Here is a 14,975-nt window from a genome sequence, read left to right as displayed (position 1 = left end):
TGACTGCTAGTCAACACCTCCGCTTCCTTCCCCAGTACACACATTATTATTCAGAGGGCTAATGGGCTTGTCATGTGTGGAGACAGCCGGGGGGGCTGGGGGGGGGGGCAGACAGGAGTCAAGGCCCCCCCCCTCGTGGAAGCATCCTGCCTCAGGGATGCTGCACGATCCCTGGATCCCATGCTTATTGCTCAGTAGGGAAAGACTAATTACTCATCCAAGATTACAGACAAAATCTTCCCCCAACCCCCTACTCGGTCCCTATCCCAAGCATTGGCAGATACCTCAAACCAACGTCAGGTTCTCTCTTCAGTTTAACAAAGTCACAGCCAGGCCCTTAGTTCTGACAGGAAGTGAGATGGGGGTCTATCTCGTGAGCATAAAACATAGATACCTCATGGGACTTCAATGGGACTTCAAACCAAGATTATTTTCAGAGTGAAATCTCCAAATTCATTCAGTTGAAACATTCATTTTATTTAAGGAAAATCTTTTCATATTTAACAGCGGATTTTAAAATCAAATGTCAAAGCCTTGCACCAAGAGACACAAGCCTTTGATTGGAAATCCCCTGCATTTATTGAAAAGCGGAATCATTTATCAAGCGCAAGACATAACGTCAACCAGACAGTTTTTACATCCAACACATTCTGCACCACACTCTCATAGAGGGGCTGTAGTGTTCACTTCAGCTGTGTCCAAAATGGGATTCAATCTCACAACCCCCAGGGCCTGAGACTAGAGCTCTAAACACTCCTCAAAACAGCTAGTCCTAGGGAGGGGGGCACATATTTTTCTTTCTTTTTTTCTTAGCACACGATTCAACAATGTTTTTCGCTTCATGTATTGCTGCATCGAGAAAATAGTGTCAAAAAGTATTGATAGCAAAAAAAAAGGGGGAAAAAAAGCTAATCCACATGGCTGCCAAGAATGAACACAGGCAATGCCAAGAATGTGACACAGGCTTTTGTGAGGAGTCCAGCACATCAGACTCGCTGTAGGTGTCATTCTGGCCCCGCTCGCCTCTGCTCTGTCAGGCAGCAGTTAAAAAGCCCTCTGGAGTGGCAGAGGGTAATACGTTCACATTTGTCTCTATCAGCCTGTACGTTTCCCCCTGGAACACATTACTGCTAATGCTAATGTTAGTATTAGTTAATGTTAATGTCAATCTTAATGCTAATGTTAATGATAATACTAATGTTGGTGAATGTTAATGTTAATGCTAATGTCAATGTTAGCTAATGTTAATGCTAATGTTTCCAGCACCCAAATAAACGGTTATGGAGAGCTCTATGAATGTCCACAAGCAATTTTATTCTTCCGCTTGCTTTTTTAAAATGTTTTTTTTTTTGTATTTGAGTTTTTTCCAGACCCCTGATCTTAATCTCCCTCTTCCATCAGCGCAGCGCTGAATGGCTCCCAGATCTGTCCACCCTGGTTTCTCATCAGCGAGACGGAAAAGAAAGCTGTGCTTCTTTCACAAAGGCCTGCTGCTCGGAGGCCGACACCGAGCTGAGTCAGTTACAGGGGGTTCTGGGGGGGGGGGGCTTAGGGGGGCAGCACGGGTTCCTAACCATATGAAGCAGTGACACTACATTTTTTATTCTTGTTTCTTTAAATCTTGTCACTGCCAGTATTAGTGTGACTTAACGATTGCAAAAAATACTTCATTAAACAAAGACCACTCCCTCTGTGTAATCACATTGAATAAATAAATAAATAAATAAATAAACATACACAGAAGACAATACAAATTTGACCATATATTAAACACAAGAAAAAGAAAGAACAACAGAAAAAGTGACTTAATGCTAGGAGAGAGATAGGAGGCTTAAATTCTGCAAAGGGTTGATGCAGCGTTGATTACATTGATGCACTGAACATCGGGGCAATATTGTACTGAAAGACAGAGGGTTCTTAATGTGGAAACTGAAGCATGCCATCGTTCATCAGTAACTAGCGTTACGGACACCATTATCCATTAACAAGCACCCAGAGTCCCACTCCACGGAGTACTGGCCAGCAGGAGAAGGGTGGTTCAGTCCATTCAGGGCTGGGACAGAGAAGGCCCAGGAGAGAGGCTGCATGGCAGTTACCCCTTTGAAGATGAGGTTTTTTTTAGAATGTTTTTCAAAATTCAAAGTCAGTGTTCTAGAGCTCCAGAACACCTTAAAGGGTTACACATCCACAGGCTCAGTCCTACTCAGTATCCAGCATATGTTAATGACATAACCACCCCCGCCCCCACACACACACACACACACACACACACACACGCCACCTGTGAGTGCACCAGCACATTACAGCAGCATTTTTTTCCGGTAGTGTGCGTGGGAGAGACAGCACAGCTCGGCACACTTACCTACAGAGCCCTGAGAGTTAGCCTTCCTACTGACAAGCGCATCAGCACATCCCAGATAAGCATCCACATGTTCTTTCCCTTATATAAAAAAAAACAATAAAATCTCAAAGCTCTATTCCTATTCATACTCAACTTTAGCTACTCCAAAGAAGAAAGATTCCAGGAACAGATCCATTCATCAGGCTGGCTTAGCTTACTGAAGCCTATATGAAGCCTTTTTCCCCAACAGCAAATTCCACGTCTTATTCATGACTCTTGCTACAATTCTAATCTCTGAAAAATACTACACCAGTGTGCAATGGGGCCATTGCAACTGATGTAGAAGGGCTTCCCAGTGTTTACCATTCTGTGTGCCTGGACACAGTCCAGTCAGCCAAAGTTTTGTATATGTCTGGACAGAATATTTCCTCTACGGAATCTAATCGCACAACTTTTTTGTTCCTGTACCATTGTAAAAGAGTAATGTGTAATGGCATTGGCCATCCGGTGAGAATACACAGCAGTGTGGCGTGTGTGTGCGGCAGTAACGCTGGGGCAGACTTGCCCGAATTGTGTTCGGTCCACCTACAGGAATTCTGGGAAACGGTTTCCTTTGCTGTTGGATTGAACCAGTCATCTCACCTTACCCTAGGTCCCCCTCCCCCACACTCAGGGCTAATCCAATTTGCCCAACCAGAGAGAGGTGCAGAATTTCGAGCGGAAACGCTCAGCAAGCTCCCTCTGCAGCTAGAGGAAACAGGCCGAGATGGGAGAGAGGAGATAGAGGACTGAGCGACCGAGGGTGCATCGGGGTGACTGTATCACCTGAGAGAATCGGCTTACGCTCGCAAGGGTCTCAGCCACAGGGTCAGCTGTGCCAGGCAGGAAAACCTGACACAGTCAAACCCTATTAACATCCTCACTGCTCCACAGAGAATATAGTTTACGTGACAAAATATCCAGAGAAATAGTGGAGTCACTCACTCACTCACTCACTTACTCACTCACTCAGCCACTCAATCACTCACTCAGTCACACACTCACTGACACACTCAGTCACTCACTCACTCACATACTCCAGTTCCCACAACAGCAGCAGCACCATTACTAATCCTGCTTCATGACAAAAATGAATGAGTGAGGATGAAAATAACTGCCTCTGGTGTAACTGCCCCAGCTCTTTCCTCTAGTGTAACTGCCCCAGATCTTTCCTCTAGTGTAACTGCCCCAGCTCTCTCCTCAGGTATAACTGCCCCAGCTCTCTACTCGAGTGTAACTGCCCCTGCTCTGGGTCTCTCTCCCTGGCTCTCTCTCCCCTGGTGTAACTGCCCCAGTTCTCTGTATAACTGCTCTGGGTCTCTCTCCCTGGCTCTCTCTCCCATGGCGTAACTGCCCCAGTTCTAGCTCTGTGCTCTGGCCTCTCATCTGGGTTTGATCTGGCTCTCCCAGCTTCGGCCCCGGAGCTCTGCGGCGTTTCCTTGTCGTTTGGATGCAAACTGCCGGGGAAGCCGGCTAATTGGACTCCCCGCACAGGCCCAGGAGAGCCCGCGCTGCCAGGTCCGCTTTCCCCCGCGATCCCTCACCCCGGCCTGGGCAGAGACCGCCCGGGGCAGCCCCCTCTTCCCACAGACCCCTCCGTGTGTGAGACGCCAGCTCCAATCTGCCCAGCTCCCCCTCACGTCATCGGAGCTACCCGGGGGGGGGGGGCGGGGTGGCGGGTGCAGGGGAGTTTGATGGAAGATGGGGGTGTTTGTTGGGACGAGGGCTCGTGTGATGGGTTCTTTCGCCCCTCTTTGCATACACGGGGACTATAAGGTTACAGTGCTGACTTGTTAATCAGACTTTGGGAAGGGTGATTACACTGAAACAGAAAGCGTCAAAGAGAAATGTATGTGTGTGTGTGTGTGTGTGTGTGTGTGTGTGTGTGCGTGAATCATGTTTCCTCCACTACGCTTCAGGACTTCTATTAGCACAAGAAAAGATTACCCTATTACCCTTTTTAAACAATGTTCATTAGAAATACTTTCATGAAAATTCATAACTGATCACAAGGTTAACTTTGGTGAAGAAATGTGAAATAGGAGTTAACATTGAGTTTGGTTTTGTGTGTATGAAGTTTTTGATGGGTGGTACGTAAGAAGATAAGCTAGATCACAGGCAGGGCAGAAATCATTAAGATTTATCACAGTGTAATCTTTAGGAACTTTCATTGTGCAGATGAAACCGTTTTGAATTTTTACTGGAATTATTTTTGGTCACTGCAGAAGTCACTGTGCCATTTCTCTGCACGAAAATCAAGAGGAGCAGTAATCTGGAAAGAGAGGAAAGCGTCCATTTTGGCTCGCTGTTCCTGCGAAACGGAATTCAGGTACGCCAGCACCCACACGGGTGGGTGTTGGACACTGACGCTGTGACTCATTTGTAAAGCGGGCTGTCGGAGGTGGACGCGCGGTGACGTCTTTACCGAAACGGCGTGGAAGCGCACTACGGCCCGTGCACACGCTCGGAGACACACACGAGCGCATCCGCTCTCCGCCCTGCCTCTCTGAGGCCTCCCCGGGCCCGCCGCTCGCCCGCGCCGAGCGCCTAGCGGTCTGCCATGCAGATGTGCGGCCTAGCAGTCCGCCTCGGGACCAGGCCTGTTCACATCCTCCAAACTGCACTTATTTACCATTCAACGCTTCACGTTCGATTAAAGGAACTGTATTGCACCTGACATCTGAGTGAGGATTACAAAACCTCGGACAGAACATGAGACAGGTATTAGATGCAAGAGATTTTACATGCGTTCTTCACAGCTGCAACAATACAAAGGTACCCACAGGGTAAAAAAACTGGTAAAAATATTAAAATGCTCATCTCTCACATAGACTAAAATACAAAACGAAGGATTCTCTTCAGGCTGGTGAAACACCAGTAAAATATCCTAATAAACTCCAGGACCCTATGGTACTGTAACCTGAACAGAATAAGAAATGTAGGATGAATAAGTAAAATAAAATATAAATTTGAATACAGGTCCAACAGTAGCCCTGTATGGACCAGGCTCGGGCTTAGACTTCTCAGGCAAATTTACAACATTCATGTGATATGGGCTTTGTCTGCCTTTGTGGAGCATCATGGGGGAAAAAAATCCTGATTCCTGCTGACATGCAGAGGTGGATATGAGAAGCAGAGGAAGAGGCAGACGTCGTGAGAAGAGTCCTTTACCCAACAGCCCCACATCCCCATGTGCGGAACCCCTTTGCTAGGCCCTCTGGAAAGGGTCTTAACTGACACGGTCACGGGCGGTGGGAGGGATTTTATGGCCGAAATCGTGAATGCGCACACAGTGCGTCTCCCGCTGTGTGCGTTTCACAATGCACGGCGTCATACAGTAATAAATGTGGCGCGCGGCTGTGGCCAAACACCGTTATCTGTGCAGTCACGTAAGATTTGGACACAAGGGGAACTGTTTTTGTGGATTCAAAGAGTCTCTCGCCATCCGTCACTTTGCAAGCGATTCATCAAGTAGCTTCAACCCACTGCAGAGCTACAGTACGGCGCAGTCCCTGTAGATACAGGACAACTAGAGTGAAAGTATTAACTGCACTAGAGTGGAAGAGGGGTACATTTTAGAGAGGCCCTCTAAAGAAGCAGTGGGCACTGTGGTGCGAACCAGTTGCCATGGCTGCGGTTCAATTCAGTTGCAAGGGCAGCGGTGAACAGCAGTGGTCAGAGCAGTACTGTGGATCAGCGGAGCACTTAATCCATGCATTAAAAGCAACTTTGGGCTAAATATATGACATTATGTTCATTTACAAACATTTTCTGTACAATGGCAAGTTAGTGAGCAGCGAAAACATTTGTCCATTTCCCAAGTTAGTAAGACAACGCCCAAATTTTACCCAGGCTAACTCAAAATGCCTACCGTATCCTCACCTGCTGATGGATAAGCTCCTTGGAGTTTAATGGGCTTTGGCTCAGAGACGATCTCCTTGAGGTTTACTCAGGCCTCTGTTAATCAGCATGTGTATTCCTCTCAAACCGAGGGTGACCAGCTCTCCCCCACTGCCCCTACAAGAGAGCTGCCCAACCGCGCTCCTGGAGATCTACTGTCCAACCCTAACAAAGCACACCTCATTCAGCACAGACATCTCGTTGAGCTGAACTCTAGTAGAAACAGGTGTGCCAAATTAGGGTTGGAGTGAAAACCTACAGGACAGTAGATCTCCAGGAACAGGGTTGGGCAGCCCTGCTCTACACCCTCTGCTGGAGCAGGCTGATGAAGCAGGCCAATACTGTCCTCCAGGGGCTCACAACTTCGGTCCTGGAGTCGGTCTGCGCGCTGCTTTTTGTTCCAATTACCTTAGTTTTAGTTTTCCGACTGCTCCATAAACTACACCGGTTCACTCCTGTACCTCAGGACAATAAAATCTTCAGGATCCGCTTGCAGTCTGCAGCAGCAGCTGGCGCTAGTACAAAAGTCAGGCCAACATACGATCGAGCTGATTAAATAATTAAGAGCAGAAGTTGGCGCGGAGTCCTGAGAAGGCTTGGCCCTTGTTGCGCACCCCTGCTGCACTCCATCACCACGGCCAGAGAATTCGAAAAAAGAAGAATCGTCTGAGCAGCGTAAAAAAAGCGACTTAATCAGTCATCTTGCCACGTTTCCGTGCACAAGCTGTGAATCTCCCCTGGATCAGGATAAAGGTGGGAGCGGGAGTGCAAAGTCAGCAACATAAATCCAGGACAGACATTTTTCTCCGAAACCGAACCGCTTGTTTCAAACGCGAGCCCCGAATCTCTCCCAAACAACTTGTCAGGTTGCTTGCGGGCGGCATTTCAGAGGTTAACTCGGTGTGGCAATTTAACAGGGCGGAGGGAAAACACAAGCTGACTCTCACTGGTCCTGTTCCCGGCCTTCACGTTGATTTTACTTGTCATTCCACGCTGCTCCCAGTCACCCACCCCCTCTCTCTGGAGACCTCAGGGCGAGCGAACATGCACACGTTTCACAGTGCAAAGGCCAAATGAGTGCTAACAATGACCCGGAGTGTGCTTGAGTTTCATACCGATGACAGAATAAGTTAGCGCTTAGATTCAAATCAGTCAGTCATTGATGATACATGACAGAATAGCTCACCATGGGCCAGTTTCATGGACACTGGTTAAGCCTAGCCCTAGACCAAATTCTATTTTGAATGGAGATTCTCAAAAAAAACTGAATTCAGTCCAGGACTAAGTTTAATCTGTGTCCGCAAACCCCTTAATTAGTTACTAGCCCTGCTACACGTCATATTTATAGGACCAAAATAGGAGCTTACTACCTGAAAAGTATGCTCCAAAATATACTCAGCAAAACACTAGAAAAACTGTAAGTCTATCATCCAGGGATTTTAAGTACACTAAATTTAGATAAAAGTCCATTGATTCAAAACTGATACACACACACACACACACACACACACACACAGTTTAAAGACCAGACCCCACACATGAACCAGTGCAGGAGATGGAACTGCTCCAGACAGCAGAGTCACACAAGATCATGACACTGAGGACCAGGCTGATACCAGACTGCAACTTTCCAGTTTATTTAACAAGCACAGTACACACTGCGGTTAGACTGAACAAACACCACGGCATTACTCCTCCATCAACTCAACGCAGGGTCAACTGATGATTTCATTCCTTCACATGATTCAATCATGAAATCCCCACAGTGCCGGTGAACACTGACATTCTTTTTCTAATTAAGAAAGCAGTGGGCCCAGACAGGCAACACTAAAGCAACAGTAAAGATAAAGTAAAGAGAGGAAAGATTAAGGCTAAATCTGACAGAGCAGAGAGCCCCTCTATCACAGCCATTCTCCACCCCTCATGAATTCCAAATCTATGAATAACACCCCTTTTCCTGACGCTGCGGACACGGAGTCTGACACCGAGAAATCTGGACGGCACATGACGCCCCTCCACAGGCCCGGTGGGCCCCAGAGGGCCCCGGAGGGCCCCGGCAGGAGCATCGCTCTAACGGCTTTAACTGCTTCCTGTCCACCGGCCGGCGGGAGCCCTGGCCAATCACAGCACACGGCTCCGGACATCCGCCACACAGAACTACGAGGTGGTTCCCCTCTTTTAAAGAGAAACAATGGCTGAAGACAGATAAGAATCTGAGACAGGAATTTACATTACACGTCTTTTAGGATCTGTGGCGCTTTAAAGACATTGGGGAAAGTAGTTATTCGCCACGAGTGCATCACAGCACATCAGTGCACATCAAACAGATCACTGCAGCCGGCCCAGTAGTTATGCGTGGCTGTGGGTATATCTGCTGCTCTCCTTCGCCATGATGAATTTCTGTTTGTCTGACTGTGGTATGAAAACGATTCTCAAAGATGTCATTGAGAAAGAAATATTGCCCATAAACGCCCATTTTGAGATCCAAACCCAAGACGAAGGAAAAAAAGAACACACACACACACGCACGCACGCACACACACACACATTGTATATATAAACACAGCCATGTTTCCCTCCATCGCGCACAGAGAGGAGGAGCACTTTCTATGTGAATTTCTTTCCGGGTCTTTCTTTGGACGGAGAGGCGGAACTGTGGGCCCGCTGCTTCAGACACACACACACACACAGCGCTGGGCCGAGCCAGGGCGTCGCGCTTTCAAACTGAAATGTCGGAATGTTGCATCACAGAGGCTGAGGAACGCGATATTCCCGCTAACGCCGCAGACGGCTTCGCCGCGGGCGCCCCGGCTCTTAACTGGAAACATGTCCGCTCTCCTTCACCCCCAGGTGTCCCTGGACCCTCCCCACCAGCGCAGCGAGCAAAAGCCGGAATCCAGAGGTCCGGAGGGGTGGAGATCTACGTTAGGCTAACCCCAATGCAGCCCAGATATAGCCTGGCTAGTGGGCTAGAAAACAGTCACTTTTTAACCAAGCTTAGCGGGATTTTCACCAAAACACCTAGAAGGCATTTCACCGATCTTTCGCCATAAAAAATGTTCACTTGCTGGTCTGCGAGAAAGCTCTGACCCTGGCAGAAAGCACACCTCCACACAGGACTCAGAGATTCCATGATTTACAGTGGCAGCGTCTTAGGTATGGGTGTTTGATAACAGCCTATTGCAAATTCAGACCCCCACCCTTTACATGGAGTAATCCAGGATTAATAATCTGAGAGTTATCCCAGAGACCCAGCTACATTAATGACGACTTTTCGTGCAAGGGAAAGGGCTTTGCTTCAGTTTGTCTGATAAACATAATTTTTCAGAACACCATCACAACAGGTCACGCTTTGGTTAAGGCCTCTTGTATTGTTTGATTGTGTCCTACCTGTTACCTGATATTGTGGATTTTTGAATTATATGTTTTGTCGATTTAAAGAAAAAAAACATTTGGGGGGGAAAAAGTGAAGCTAATATGGCGCCTCTTTTATTTAGCAAATGTGGTTTCGTTTCCGTCGTCTTTGCCGAGCATGTGCGCGCTCATATTTTTAACATTACAGCGCTGTGGATGACTGACAGCTCTCGCAGGCCACCGAAGGAAGCGATGTGGAGATAAGGGCAGTCCGCACACATGGCAGTGATGTCATCATCTCTGACAGACGTGCCCCCTGTCGGGAGTTCTAGAACACCGACGTGCAATTAACCGTGGCAGCTGCAGCGCAGCCGCCCATTTGGGCTCTCGCCCCCTTTTCACGGCTGTCTATGTTTCCAGCAAATTCCACCGTAACTAATGACCTCTCTCTCTCTCTCTCTCTCTCTCTCTCTCTCTCTCTTTCTCTCTCTCTCTCTCTCTCTCTCTCTCCTCAGAACCGCTCTGTCAATTTATAAAATTCCATCATCAATGCTGCAGGGAAAGAGAGGCTGAAGGAAACTGAGTCTTCAGGAATAACTGGGTCACAGGTTTACGGTCTCATCGGGCACTTTCTTCCATTTTCAGGTATGGTACAATACAACTGAACAAGTCTCACTTGTTATAAGAATGTTGGTCTTTTGCTGGACATCTCTGAATGTTTAGGAAAGTAGTCCGTGACAACGACTGCATTCATTTGTTACAAGATCACTACGCCTAAACTAAAAGCTTTATCATGACAAAATAGCTTTGGTTTGGTTTGGTTGGCCCAGTTGGACAGGGCCTTACTGTTCAGGTCTTGTGTGTGTCTACATGGAGACATAAACACAGAGCCAGTTTATAACTCATAACCTGGAAGAAATAACCAGGTCTCCTGCTCCACTGGCAAAGTCTCCAGGGAACCAAGACCACACTGCAAATTGCTTTTTCAAAACATTCTTAATTCAACACAGCCCCCGTTTTATTCCTTCAAAGATGCCCATATCCAGAAAAATTCAAATAGCTCTAGCCTATGTTTATACATAGTTATTATTTATGCAACTGGACATGTGCATAAGAAATTGAGGTTAAGTATCTTGCCCAAGGGTACAATGGCAGTGCCCCACTTGGGAGCTTAATATACAATCTTTGGATTAGAAGCCCAAGATCGTACCCACAGTGCCACATCACTGCCCTACTTTCTTTACCCAATTGCTTTGGCCATTTCTGTAAGCACGACAGAAGCTGATTGGCAGTTCTACAGCTGGTGTGCAGTTGGTATCCAATCAGAAACTCGGCGAGGTGGGATGTTGATTCTATGTAATTGTCCTTGCATTTGGTTGAAACTCTTGCCCAACATCTGTTTTATATCCTTAAATATCCAATACAAATATTTATATCCTTCTGCCCTTTGAGTTAAATATACATCAAGTGCAAATGAACATAAAAACCACATTTTTCTGCCTTTAAAACAGCTGTAACAAATGGCGTGTATAATTTTGATCAGTTGTGTAATTTTTGGCCCTGTTTGGAATTACAGCACATTGTTCAACATTCTTAAACATATCAATTCAGAATATTCTAGAACGGGGAAATGGGTTTGTGTATTTACGTTTACACTTTACACGTCTGTTCCGAAACTAAATAAAGCTTGTCATTTAACCCTTTCATGTATGAATGATTACAAAACAGAGCAATCATTTTTCCAGTTTTTATTTTTATTTTTACTTCTAAGGACATGTGAAAGGATGTTGAAAACTCGGCTCCATGAAAACATAGGCCACACTTACAGAGTACAGCTCTTAATGCATGATGTCTACAAGAGTGGACAGAAGGTTTTTCATACACAGTATAAGAACTAAACTAATGTTTTGTTTAAAACATAACTTGGAGTGCTCCTTGCATCTTACCTAACAAGAATATATATTTTATCTGGTTCTCTAGGAATAGAAGGTTTTAACTAGAAATTCCATTCAAATATAACAATATGGAGCCTATCAAAATTTAGGCAAAGGTCCAAGTAATCTGTAATCAAACAGTTCAGAGATCAGAAATGTTTCTGACTAGGTAAAAATAGCCCTTGAAGCCCTGTCCACTGTAGTGGACGCCATGCATGAAAGGGTTAAAATGATTTTTGGTTGCGATTATCTGAATTTCTCATTGTGTATGCGAGTGTGTGTGTGTGAGCGCGTGTGCGTGCTTGTGCCTGGGAAGGTGTGTGTGTGTGAAACCGTCAATCGGAACAAATCGCTGTATCAGTTTTATCATTTGTGTGAACATGCCTGTGTGTGTGTTTGTGCGTGTGCGTAAGCGTGTGCTCACGTACGTGCACCAATTTTGTGTGTGTTCGCATGCACCTGCACGCATGCACAAACGGAGAAGAGTAGCAGAATCAAGACTGCTGCATCCAAGATCCAAGATCCATAAGCGAATGCACAGAGCATCATTTCATCTGATATGTATGTTTACAGACAGGACTGTCAGTACATATGAAGTGCTGATTCAGATTAATTGACAGTCCGCAGTCTGAATGATACCACCTGCACAACGTACAGGAATCTCCATGATTTCTGCAGCGCAGGAAACAGTTGTACTGAGGCGTGTGGCACAGAGAGGCACGATTGGAAGAGACGTCACCATAGATTAATGTTTCCTGAAGGGCTGATGCACTCTGAAGCATTTCCAGCAGGGCCAAAGGATGCAGTAAAAAATAAGAATGCTTTCAGTCTGCGATCCAGTTTCTTTCTTTTTCTTTCTTTCTCTTTTTTCGTTCACAAAGTGTTTTTAATAAAGTGTTTTTTTTTAAATCCTATTGACTGAAATCCTGTTGACTTGGATTGAATCCTACTGACTTCAGATCGTAAGATGGCTTTAATAAACGTGCAATCCATTTTATCGCCATTTTTATCCCTGTACTTCACTGATAAGACACACAGAGTATCTGTTGTTTTCTTCATCACAGCTTTGGTGCGATTTCAAGGAAAGACTGATTCAGCCAACTTCACAACTATTAAGAGGACGACAGGGAAATGAAATAACACCAATAACAACAAAATATGGAAAATGTTTCAAAGACATTTCAAAGCCAAACCCAATGAAGAACCAGAACCAAACAGTCACACACAAGATCCAGCAGGTCTGGCAGGACAGACACTGAGACACACACACACACACACACACACAAGCACTCTCTCTCACACACACACACATACACACACACACACACACACACACACACGCACACGCACATACACTCACACATACACTCACACACTCTCTCTCACACAGAGCACTGCTGGTAGTCCACAAAGGAGAATCAACAAACAGTCTGTTCATCAGGACAGATGAGCTGCCCATACCCTCAGGACAAACTTATTGGTCCCCGTCCTCCCTCTGAATCTGCATGAGAAGACCGAAATTGAATATGGAACAATATGTTCTTCAAAGAGCTCAAGATTCCATCAGACAAAGAAGTGGAAAAAGTAGACACCAGCACACGGTCAGTCAGTCCATCGTCATTGCTCTAAAATGCGCTCCACGAAGCGCGCTGTATATTGAATAGCATGCGCCTGCGCGTGATTATTTTGATTCAGTGGGTGTCTGTGGCTCTGGGAGCCAGCGCTGCGCCGAGCCGGTTCATCACCGAGCCGCGGCGCGTCTCACAGCGCGGTATCGGATCCCCATGCGTGTGACTGTAACGGATCCTGATGGCGCTAGACGCGCGCGGAGAGAGAGGGGTGTTTCTCATCTGCGGCGGCGTCCCGCGGCCGTCGGGCCAGCTTGTTTTGGCTGCGGCCGGCGCGGAACGAAAGGGGGGCCGGAGAGCCGGGACGGCCGCCGCGCGGAAGCCCTGTTTCTCGGCGCGCGGGAGCCGGTGCGCCCTCCCGAGCGGGAGCGGGGGCGGGGGCGGGGCCCAGAGACTCCCGGCCCCGCAATCTAACACACATGGTAGAGCGCCTGGAGGGAGCGCTGCGTATGCTAGAGATTTTCTACCCCACCGAAAAACCTCCCCGGAGTGACAACCAGGCCCTGGGACCGGTATCAAGGCCAGCTGGACTCAGATACTGCACACCAGTGCACACCTCGCCCCCCCCCCCCTTACTCCCACACCCCCAACCCCCTCTCCCCAGACTGGGTACGGAGCGTGTCCGTGCGCGGCGTACGCGAAGCAAATCCAAATCTGGGAGGCTTGGCCCGGTCACCTTCACAGCCGCTGAGCTTCCAAAGAAAACACGGCGACGGGCAGGCCCCGGTGTGACAGCCACAATCGAATTTTCAGAAACCCGGCGCGAGAAGCCGTAATCGAATAAAGGGAGAATGTGATTCAACACCGGAGCCTGCCTGCACTGCACCGTTTAAAGACACACATTTCAAGGGGTAAAGACAATATTCACATTCACTCAGACTCCCGCGGTCATTCATTACCTCAGGCACTCCCTTCTGAAATACTACTAAAATTATAGGACAAAACAAGATTATTAGGGGTGGGAAACGGGCCAAGCCAATCAAACCTATAGGGGGCAGCATAGGACATGGGACCCTCTCCTGAGAGCAATGAAAACCATCACCCACAGTGCCACTATAACAGCAGGAATTGTGGATGAGGACACTGGTGCTCATTATTATATAGCTACTTATCAAAATTAATGAAAATGGTGTAAGCCAGTAGTCTCTTGTGTTCCTCTGTCACAAACTGCCAAGACCATTCACCAGCACAAAAACATAGATAAGCTAGTGTCCATGGCGATGTTATGTACATTTAAATTGCTTTATAGCTATGTTTAGCTGTGGTATTCTTGTTACCTGTTCTTTTTAATATATGTACGGGTAGGACCGACATGTAATGTTTCCTTTTTATGAACTGAATTTTCTACAGATAAACTTTTAAATAGAACTTGCAGATCTTTGCAGTAGGCAAATTATGTAGATTTAAAAGCACCACACTGCCACCTTGTGGCAAGTCTTTAATATACCACTTCAGTACCAGTTTTTATACTAGACCTATGAATTGCCCTTGACCTGAAAGGAAGTTCAGCGACATGCCAGCATGTGCCATTAAATGGGAGTAACTGATGCAATCTACATAACAACCAATATTCAAGTGTAAACAATAAAAAACAACTATAAAGTTACAACCTTCTGACCAAACACACAGTGTCGAAAGTCGGGAGGGCTACCATGACATGGGCCATAAAATGGATACCTTTTACATAAACCAACGTAATGTACAATAAACAATTGCACATTGACAGAAATCTAAATTCTGTCCTTCTGTGTAAGGAGATAAAGAAAGCATGCGTGATGG

Source organism: Anguilla rostrata, chromosome 15 (assembly GCF_018555375.3).
Source record: "Anguilla rostrata isolate EN2019 chromosome 15, ASM1855537v3, whole genome shotgun sequence".
NCBI classification, from domain to species: domain Eukaryota; kingdom Metazoa; phylum Chordata; class Actinopteri; order Anguilliformes; family Anguillidae; genus Anguilla; species Anguilla rostrata.
Note: the sequence above shows the minus strand (reverse complement) of the source record.